Source organism: Elephas maximus, chromosome 8 (assembly GCF_024166365.1).
Source record: "Elephas maximus indicus isolate mEleMax1 chromosome 8, mEleMax1 primary haplotype, whole genome shotgun sequence".
Taxonomy (NCBI): Eukaryota; Metazoa; Chordata; class Mammalia; order Proboscidea; family Elephantidae; genus Elephas; species Elephas maximus.
In genome coordinates, this window is record NC_064826.1 from 20,352,069 (window position 1) to 20,363,825 (window position 11,757).

Here is an 11,757-nt window from a genome sequence, read left to right on the forward strand (position 1 = left end):
AGCTAGTGAGCAGCAGAGGCAACGTTGGAACCTGGATCTTCTCACCATAGATTAGTGGTCTTTCCATGAGTTCACGCTGTGCCAAACCCTGTGCCCATCAGTACCCACTAGGGCTGTGGGTGCCTGTGTCTGTGTGAGCCTTTCATGCCATCTCGGGCCCCTACAAGATGCCTTCCATTTGTCCCTGTCAACCTGGTTGCCTTTCGCAGGGTCAAGGCCTTTCCCCACCACATCCCCATCTCCACCAATATCAGTGTCCCCAACCTCTGGAGTCTGCAATGGAGTCAAAATGAAACGCAGATGTAAACCTAGAACTGGGCCTATCCCCTGAGATTACCTTTTAGCAAAATAGCAGAGAGGCATATAAGATAAAGGCTATTACCTGTAAGATTGGTGCCCTACTTAAAAATCATCAGTATGAGACCAAAAGGTCAACAATTACTCAAAAGCAAAGATGAGAAGATAAGGGGGCAGGGAAACTAGAGTACCGGAAAGGAAACAGGACACAATTAAAGAGAATGCTGACATTGTGATGAATGTAACTAATGTCAGTGAACAATTTGTGTGGAAATTGTCAATTAGGAACCTAATTTGCTGTGTAAACTTTCACCAAAAACTCAATATTATTTTAAAAAAACAAACAAACTCAGATGTACCCCAAGCCCCCTTCCTAGAGCAGAAATGTAGAATGCAATCCAGGTAGGTAACTTAAAACTTTTCTAAGAGCCACATTACAAAAGTAAAAGCAAAAACAGGTAAAATTAACATGCTGTATTTAACTCAGTATATCCAAAATATTATTTCAGCATGTAATCCATATAAAAAATTTATGGGATTTTTGCTTATTTTTGCACAAAGTCTTTGAAATCCAGTGTATATTTTACACATACAGCGCATCTCAATTTGGATGCTAAACTGTCAACATTAAAGTGACATGTAGTCCTACCAAAACAAAGTTGCTTAACAGAAAAAAAAAAATTCATCCTGCTTGTGTTTGAATTTAAGTTTATTTTACAATTTAACTAGAATTAAATTTTTAACAAAAAATAAAATATTCAGTTCCTCATTCGCAACCTTTCAAGTGCTCAAGAGCTACCTATTGAATAGCAATGCCCTAGAAGCAGGACTTTTTGAGAAGAAAGCAAATCGCAGAGCAACTTTTGTGGAGGTTTGGAGAAAAACCCTGGATGTCACACTCTGCCGAGAATGTTCTGCAGTCTGCTATCCATGTGCCTCCCCGGCCCCTGCGCGCAATACTGAGCCAGAGAACAGGGTCTGGAAGTAGGGAGGCTCTTCCAGTTCTGTCCGAGGGTGTGGACCCTGCAGGCCAAGGACCAGGAGTCCGTATCTCACTTGTCCCTATCCCTGCCTGAGTCTGGCGGGAACTGGAGACCAAGACAGTGGGATGCAGGGGTTGTGGACCCCACCAGGTGACACTGTCCGAGGGGGTGAAAAGGACTGTCTATAAATTTTTTTGTGCAATGTTTGAGCAGAAATTTTTTTTTAATAAAAATATCCCTGTAGTTATAACAACAAAAATATTTTTCGTAGTCCCAGCTTACATGTATTAATATACCTACAAGACTAAAACTCTATGCTAATTTACTCTTTAAACCTTCTAATCCCTGGTGGCTTAGCGGTTAAGAGCTATCTATGGCTGCTAACCAGAAGGCCAGCAGTTGGAATCCACCAGACACTCCTGGGAAACTCTGTGGGACAGTTCTATTCTGTCTTATAGGGTTGCTATGAGTCGGAATCTACTCGCGCCCGATGGGTTGGTTTTTAATGCCCTTCAGCCAGAGCTGTCATATTGCCCCGATGCTTCCAATCAGTTTCCTGTTCAGGCTGCAAGCACGCTGTTGTTTCCCTCGCTGCGGGTGTTTTTACAGTGCTGATTTTGTCAAGTGTTCTGGTGTTTTAGCTACAATATTGTGGTAATTAGCATGGGGGGGTGACACCGACTCGATGCCACTGACTCCTGCGCGGAGGGAGGCAGCTGCAGCCCAGCCCCCAGGGGTCTGCTCCCGGCACCCCTCTCCTCCGACCGGGTCAGCACCGTCCCCTGGCCCGGTTACTGCCGCCCCCACCAGGGCGCCCAGCCGGTACCACTGGAGCCCGAAACGTCACTATTTCAGAGTCGCCCGTGCCTTTTAAGACTAAAAGGTCCGTTCTTTGGGGGCCAAGTCTCCTCTGCGGAGACGAAAGCGCCCAGAGCCGGCTGGGGGAAGGCGGCGAGGCGACCGGAGCACCGCTGCCTGCCACCCGCCGGCCATCTTGGCGCGCGGCGCCGGCGGCCTCCCCGCCGCGGACACCAGGGGGCGCCCGGGCCTCGCTGTGGGCCTCGGCCCGGCACCGCCTCGGGCCGGGGGAATCGGGGGGCCGCCGGCGCCGCGCCACACGCGACCCTCCGCCGCCCCGCAGGCCCCGCAGCCGCCAGGGACAGCCCGTGTGGGTCTGGGCCAGGGCTACCCGCACACCGAGCCCGGGAGGCCGCTCCACCCAGAGGCCTCGGGGGTGGGTGCCTGGTCGTCCCCGTGCCCGGCTCCCCCGGCCGCGACCCTCCTCTCCTGTCTCCGGAGGAGGCAGATCTCTCAGGCTCCTCAGACTGGAGCAGCCCCGGGCTCAAAGGGTCCTCGCTGTCCTCTCAGCCTGCCTGTCCCCTCGGCCAGGCTCCTGGTGGGCAGCAATGGGTGGGACTGCCTAAGCAAGGTCAAGGCAGGGGTCCCAGACCCACGAGGAGGCTGACGACGAGACTTAGAAATGAGAGGAGCTGTGGGGCTCTGGAGAGCTGGCCTCGGGAGCAACACCCGGCAGAAGTCCTAACCATGCCTTCCTCTCTGCCTCAAGTGCTGAAAGTTGAAAAGTGCCCTGCCCTGGGGGGCGAGGACGCTGAGAGAAGGGATGGACACCCAAACAGGGAGGGAATTGAACGCAGAAGCCCAAAGGGGACCTGCTTACACCACTGTGCTAACCACAACCCTGCCAGCAGGGGCCGGCACATCAGGGGTGAGGAGAGAGCTCAGCCACCTCATCTCACCTCCCCTGCTTCGCTTTTGGACAGAGAAGGCTGGGTGTGGGTCTTGAAAGCCCACAAGCCACGAGAATGGGGTTTGGTCAGGGCCTCTTAGATGGGAAGGAATTGCCAAAGGGGCAGGGCAGTCCAGGTAGAAGAGTAGCCCGGGGTCCGCAGGGCGGTGGGAGTGCCCTTGGTTGGGGGCGGGGTGGGGTAGCAGAGTTCTGGCTGGCGTGGAGGTCATCAACAGCCAGAAATGAGGTTGAACGGTGGTTTGGGACCAAATCAAGCATCAGAGTTGCAAACCTAGGATACAGAGAAAGTGAGGAAGAGAAGTGATCAGGGGCCAGAACCAAGACGGCTGTGAGTTGCAAGAAGGGGGGAGAGGGCGACTGGTCAGGCTGCAGGAGGTGGGTGGGGCAGGGGCAGCTGGAGCACAGGAGGAGGAAGGCAACTTCATCTTGAGTGCTCTCACTCTTTCTGTCCTGGATCACTAGCTCTGGGGGAAGCCAGCTGATGTGCTTTGAGCAGCTCTATGAAGAGAATTGAACCGTTAAAGTTGGCAAGGAGCCAACAACCATGTGACTGAGTGTGGACCCGCACCCTCCAGACCCAGCAAAGTTGTGAATGACCACAGCCCCCAAGAGAGAGCCTGAGCCAGAAGCACTGTGGAGGAAGCTAAGCTGACCCTCAGAAACTAGAAACCCGTACCTGTTGCCATCCAGTCGATTCCAACTCCTAGTGACCCTATGGGACAGAGTAGAACTGCCCCATAGGGTTTCCAATGAGCGCCTCACAGATTTGAACTGCCAACCTATTGGTTAGCAGCCAAACACTTAACCACCATACCACCGGAGCTCCAGAAAATACATGAAAAGATGCTCAATTTGGTGAGTGGCATCTGGGGTCTTAAACACTATCAAGTGTCCATCTGAGGTTCATCAATTGGTCTCAACCCACCTGGAGCAAAGGAGAATGAAGAACACCAAAGACACAAGATAAATATGAGCCCAAGAGACAGAAAGGGCCACATAAGCCAGACTCCATCAACCTGAGACTGGAAGAACTAGATGGTGCCCAGCTACCACCAATGACTGCCATGACAGGCAACACAACAAAGAATCCCTGATGGAGCAGAACAGTGGGATGCAGACCTCAAATTCTCATAAAAAGACCAGACTTAATGGTCTGAAACTGGAGGGACCCCAGAGGTCATGGCCCCCAGACCCTCTGTTAGCCTAAGACTGGAACCATTCCCAAAGCCAACTCTTCAGACAGGGCTTGGACTGGACTACAAGACAGAAATTGATACTGGTGAGGAGTGAGCTTCCTGGTTCAAGTAGACATGAGACTATGTGGGCAGCTCCTGCTTGGAGGTAAGATGAGAAGGCTGAGGGGGACAGAAGCTGGTTGAATGCACATGGGAAATACAAGGTGGAGACAGGGAGTGTGCTGTCATATTGTAGGGAGAGCAACTAGGGTCACAGAGCAATGAGTATTTGTATAGATTTTTGTATGAGAAACTGGCTTGAATTGTAAACTCTCACTTAAAGCACAGTTTAAAAAAAAATACTTAAAGTCATTAGCCATTACCAAACCAAACCCATTGCCATCAAGTCAGTTCTGAATCATAGTGATCCTATAGGACAGAATAGAACTGCATATAAATCTTTACAGAAGCAGACTGCCACATTTTTCTACCATGGAGTGGCTGGTGGATTCAAACCTCTAATCTTTTGGTTAGCAGCCAAGCACTTAACCACTGTACCACCAGGGCTCCTATTAGCCATTAAAGAGATGCAGATCAAAACTACAATGAAATACCATCTCACCCCTGCAAAAATGGCAATAATCAAAAAAACCCAACAAATGAGGCGAGGCTGTGGGGTGATTGGAACTCATACATTCCTGGTGGGATTATAGAACAGCACAACCACTATGGAAAACAGTGTGGCATTTCCTCAAAAAGCTAGAACTAGGATGTCACGGATTGAATGTGTGTACCAATCGGCTGGGCCATGGTTCCCAGTATTGTGTGGTGGTTCTCCATTTTGTGATTGTCATTTTATGTTAAAGGGGATTAGGGTGGAATTGTAACACCCTTACTAGGGTCACTTTCCTGATCCAATGTAAAGGAAGTTTCCCTGGAGTGTGACCTGCACAACCTTTTATCTTATAAGAGATAAAAGGCAAGGAAAGCAAGCAGAGAGTTGGGGACCTCATACCACCCAGAAAGCAGTGCTGGGAGCAGAGCTCGTCCTTTGAGCCTGGGGTCCCTGTGCAGAGAAGCTCCGAGTCTGGGGGAAGATTGATGAGAAGGCCAATGGGGAGAGAAAGCCTTCGCCTGGAGCTGACGACCTAAATTTGGACTTTTAGCCTACTTTACTGTGAAGGAATAAATTTCTCTGTGTTAAAAGCCATTCACTTGTGGTATTTCTGTTACAGCAGCACTAGATGACCAAGACATAGAAATAACTTATGACTGAACAATCCTCCTAGGTATATATCCTAGAGATATAAAAACAGTGATGTGAATAGACATATGCACACCTATGTTCATTGCAGCATTATTCAGAACAGCAGAAGATGGAAACAACCTAAGGGCCCATCAACAAATGAATGGACAAACAAATTATGGTACCTACACAACGGGATACTACGCAACTATGAAGAATGCTGAGTTCATGAAACATAACATGAATGAATCTGGAGGGCGTTATGCTGAGTGAAGTAAGTTAATCACAAAAGGACAAATATTGTATGGTTTCACTTTTGTAAAAAATCAAGAATAGTTATACACACAGAAAGCAACTTTCTTTGATGGTTACCAGGCATGGGAGGGAAAGGGAGGAGGAATCACTTTCTAGATAGTAGACATTTGTTACTTTTGGGAAGGCAATCCCAAATATGGGTGAGGTCAGCACAACTTGACCAAGGTAAATAAAGACACTAAGTAATACATGAGAAGAAGAGACAGTTTTGGTAAATGCTGTATAACGTACTATTTGGCAGCAACAGTAAAAAAACAACCAAAAAATATGTGTGCGGTTACGTAGGTGGACATGGACGTACATAGGAAGGCATATTCAAGTAAACGCGCTTGCGTGTGTAGGTGTACCTGTAGACATATGTATACACATGTTTGTGTGTGCCGTGTATATATCCACAAATATAACAGCACACAAGGGGCACAGTTAGGGAGGTGTCCTAGACATACAAACAACTCACAGCATGATTTACTGAGTTAAAAGGCTTGGAACTGCAGTCTTGGGGGACAATTTAGTCAATTGGCATAACATAGTTCATAAAGATAATGTCCTATGTCCTAGTTTGGTGAGTAGATCTGGGGTCTGAAAAGTTTGCGAACAGCTATCTAAGATACAACTTGGTCTTTACTCGTATGGAGCAAAAGAGAATAAAGGAAATCAAAGACTCGAAGAAGAAACTAGCCCACAGGACTAATAGCCCGTACAAACCACAGCCTCTTCTAACCTGAGACCAGAACTAGATGGTGCCTGGCTACCGTTACCAACCGTTCTGACCAGGTTCACAATAGAAGTCCTGGATTGAATGGGAAAAAAATGTAGAACAAAACTCAAATTCCTAAAAATGGCTGGACCTACTGGACTGATAGAGACTGTCGCTCTAAGATACCCCTTGAACTTGGAACTGAAGATATTTCTGCAGGTCACCTTCCAGTCAAATAATAGACGGGCTTATAAAATAAATCATATCGCTCATGAGTAATGTGCTCCCTTAAACAATTAACTATATGAGACCAAAAGGTCAACAGTTACCCAAAAGCAAAGATGAGAAGGGGGAGGGAAGATAGATCAATGGAAACAGAACAAATAGAACTTAAATAATAATGGAATAATTATTAATTATATTTATAATTTTAAATTTAAAAATAATGGAATGCTAACATAGTCTAAAAATTGTAACCAATGGCACGGGACAATTTGTATAAAAATTATTAACCAAAAAACCAAACCCGTTGCCACTGAGTCAATTCTGACTTAAAGGGGAACCTAATTTGCTGTGTAAACTTTCACTTAAAATGCAATAAAATATTACTTAAAAAGAAAAAAAAAACCCAAACCAGTTGCTGTAGTCAGTTCTGACCCGTAGTGACCCTATCAGATACAGTAGAACTGCCAATAAATAAATAATACACACCTCCATTATTCAGGTGAAGAAATGGAGAGGAGCAGGGGCAAGCCCAAGGTTCCACATCCTCTTAGAATCCATAATAGGCAAAGTGGGAAAGGCCATCCATACCCCAGGCTTCAGGAAGAAAGGTTTCCAAAAGTGGAGACAGAAGAATAGGCTCAAGCCAAAACCATAAGTAGAAGACAGTGGCCTCCAGTTACAAATGACTAATTGACCATGTGGTTGACCTCCCAGTAAAACCAGTTGCATTCCACAGAGTTTTTAAGGCTACGACCTTTTGGAAGCAGGTTGCCAGACCTTTCTTCTGAGGGTCCTCCAGGTGGGTTGAACTGCCAACCGTTCAGTTAGTACACTTAAACATTTGCACCACCCAGGCCCTTGGTTAACCTCACTCCTTCCCAAAACCACACTAAGATGACAGTAAAGGGTTATAAAAAGGGGCAGGAGGCATAAGCCACAGGAGCAAAAAGAAAGGGAGAGTAGCCAACAGCAAACAAACAAACAACAATAACAAGACAATGTTGGAACTAGAAAACAGGTACACACGTAGTAATTGACATAACAGATTAAAAACAAAACAAAAAGTTTTCTCATAAAAACCCTATGCCTAAGCTAGAAAGGAGAGAAGTCAAGAGGCATCTGCAGAACCTCCCTGAAGGATCCAGTGGTTAGTGGTTCCAGGTCCCTCCGATCATGGGGGTGAAGTGAGGGCTGTAACAGGAGAGGCTGAAAGCTTTGTAAGTATCAGCCACCTAGATATGCTCCCAAACTCTGCAGCCAGGCTACTGCCCCTCTTCCAGCCCAGCAGAAGACCAAAGGATTTCACTAGGAAAATAGCAAACCAGGAGGATACATACATGCACAGCTAAAGGGAAGTTACCGTACTAAAAACTGGGAGTTAACGTGAAAGTTAACATACTCAACATTATAACCTCAACCTCCAATCCTCACTCAACTCCCGGAAGCCTGGCAACCAGGCTTATACCATCCAGGCAGGAAATGGAAAGATTCTTGTCTGAGCACTCAGACCAACACAAGACTCAAAATTACTAACATTGGGAGTCTCCCAAAGAGACGTCCACACCAGGTGTAGGACACAAGACTAATACACAAAAACTAAGTGTATTTCTGTATAGTAGCAGTAAACAAACCAAACATGAAATTAAGAAAACAATTCAATTCACAATAGCATCAAAAATAATAAAGTGCTTAGGAATAAATTAAGACCGATATAAAAGGTAAGACAGCCCTTGTTCATGGATTGGAAGACAATATTGTCAAGATGATAATAGTCCCCAAATTGATCTTCAGATTCAAGACCATCCCTATCAAAATTCCAACTGCATTTTTGTGGAAATGGACAAGCTGATCCTATAATTCACATAGAATTCCAAGGGACCCAGAATAGCCAAACAATCTTGAAAAAAATAAAACTCTTCTTACTGCAAAGCTACAGTAATCCAAGCACTGTGGTACCACCATAAGCATAGACATATACATCAACGCAATAGAATTGAGAGTCCGGAAATCAGCCTATGCATCTGTGGTCAATTGATTTTGAATAAGGTTACCTAAACCATTCTATGGGGAAAGGGTAGTCTTTTCAACAGATGATGCTGGGACAACTGAATAGCCACATGCAAAAGAATGATGTTAGATCTATACTTCACACCATATACAAAAACTAACTCAGAATGGATGAAAGAACTAAATTTAAGAGCTAAAATTATAAAACTTTTAGAAGAAAACATAGGCGTAAATCTTCTTGATCTTAGACTAGGAATGGATTCTTATACAGGAAACCAAAAGCACAAAGAGCAAGATGAGAAATAGATAAATTGGACTTCATCAAAATTAAAAACTTTAGTGCTTCAAAGAACATCAAGAAAGTAAAAAAAATGGAGAAAATATTTGCAAATCATATATCTGATAAGGTCTAGTGTCAAGGATGTATAAAAACTCTTAAAACTCAAGAGTAAAAAGACGAATAGCCCCATTTAAAAACGGACAAAGGGCTTGAATAGACATTTTTTTCAAAGACAATATACAAATGCCAATGAGCATGTAAGAAGATGCTCAACGAAAGAAGTTTCCAGGATAAACTGAATGCTTCAAAGGTCAGTGGAGCAAGGGCAGGAGTTTGGGGACTATGGCTTAAGGGGACTTCTAAGTCAATTGGCATAATAAACTCTATTATGAAAACATTCTGCATCCCACTTCGAACTGTGGCATCTGGGGTCTTAAATGCTAACAAGCGGCCATCTAAGATGCATCAATTTGTCTCAACCCACCTGGATCAAAGGAGAATGAAGAACACCACGGCCACATGATAACTATGAGCCCGAGACAGAGAGGGCCACATGAACCAGAGACCTACATCATCCTGAGACCAGAAGAACTAGTTGGTGCCCGGCCACAACCGATGACTGCCCTGACAGGGAGCACAACAGAGAACCCCTGAGGGAGCAGGAGATCAGTGGGATGCAGACCCCAAATTCTCACAAAAAGACCATACTTAATGGTCTGACTGAGACTAGAGGAATCCCGGCGGTCATGGTCCCCAAACCTTCTGTTGGCCCAGGACAGGAACCATTCCCAAAGACTACTCATCTCATCAGACATGGAAGGGACTGGACAATGGGTTGGCGAGAGATGCTGATGAAGAGTGAGCTACTTGTATCAGGTGGACACTTGAGACTGTATTGGCATCTCCTGTCTGGAGGGGAGATGGGAGGGTAGAGAGGATTAGAAACTGGCAAAAGGGTCATGAAAGGAGAGACTGGAAGGGAGCGGGCTGACTCATTAGGGGGAGAGTAAATGGGAGTATGTAGTAAGGTGTATATAAGCTTATATGTGACAGACTGACTTGATTTGTAAACTTTCACTTAAAGCACAATAAAAATTATTTAAAAAAAAAAAAAAAGAAGAAGATGCTCAATGTTAGTCATTGCTGTTGTTGCCTTCTAGTCGATTCCAACTCAGAGTAACCCTGTAGGGCAGAGTAGAACAGTTCCATATGGTTTCCAAGGAAGTGGCTGGTGGATTCAAACTGCTGACCTTTTGGTTAGCAGCCACAGCTCTTAACCACTGTGCCACCAGGGCTCCAAGTTAGTCATTAGAAGAATGTAAACTGAAACCACAATGAAATGCCACTTCACACCCATGAGTATGGCTATAATAAAAAAGATGGACAATAACAAGTGTTGACAAGGATGTGGAGAAATTGGAAAACTCATACATTCCTGGTGGGAATTTAACTTATGGCAGCCTCTTTGGAAACAGTTTGGCAGTTCTTCGAAAGTTTAAACAGAGTTATCATATGATTTAGCAATTCCGCTCCAAGTACATACCCAAGAGAATTGAAAAAAAAAAGTCCACGTAAAAATCTGTACATGAATCTCCAAAAAAAAAGAAAATATTCCCTATTTAAATTCAGAGGTGTATTACTCATAATAAATCTACTTGACAGCAAAAAAAAAAAAAAAAAAAATTTGTACACGAACTTTCATAGCAACATTATTCATAATAGGCAAAAAGTAGAAAGAACCCAAATGTCTTTCACCTGATAAACAGATAAACAAAACGTGGTACATTCATACAATGGAATACTATTCAGCTGTAAAAAGGAGTGAAGCACTGGTGTATGCTACAACATGTATGAGCCTTGAAAATATTACGCTAAGTAAAAGGAGTCAGACACAAAAGGCCATGTGTTATATAATTCCAATTATATGCAATGTCCTGAGTTGGCAAATCTATACAGACAGAAAGTAAATTAGTGATTGCTATTTTTTTTTTTTTTTAAGAGCTAGGGGGAGCCCTGGTGGCGCCGTGGTTAAGATCTTGGCTGCTAACCAAAAGGTTGGCAGTTTGAACCCACCAGTAGCTCCTTGGAAGCCCTGTGGGGGCAGCTCAGCTCTATGAATCAGAATGGACTCCATAGCAACAAGTTTAAGGGCTAGGGGGAGAGGGGAATGGGAGTGACTGCTAAGGGGTAAAAGATTTCTTTCAGGGTGATGAAATGCTCTGGAAGTTAGATAGTAGTGATAGCTGCACAACTTTGTGAGTATACTAAAAACCGTGAAAGTGGTGATGGTGTGGGAAGTATATCACAATAAAGCTGCTATAAAAAATGTTATTAGAAATGTCTCTCTTAATTACATGAATGGGTGCTTTGTTTTGCAATTATTTTTTTCATGGTTCATAGGACAGGAATAATTTCAGTCCTATTTTCATTTTTAGAGATGTCAGTGCTCAGAAACCTTGTTCACATACTTAAGGAGCTAGAAATGGAAAGCATTTTGATACAACAATTTCAGCCCTTGGAATTCTTTCTGAATTATAGCCAAAATCAGCGTGATCTATCATCACAAATTATTTTTAGTGATCTACCTGCTGACAAATCAGCAAAATTCAGTCCTCCTCTGATTTGTTGAAAGCACAGAATTGGGAATCACCTGACTTGCAAAATATATTTTTTACTCCTGAAAGTCATTCCATTCATCAAGGCTACCAAGTTTTACTACGACTTACCAAATAGTTGTTAATTATATCTGGTAGTTTTTCATTTA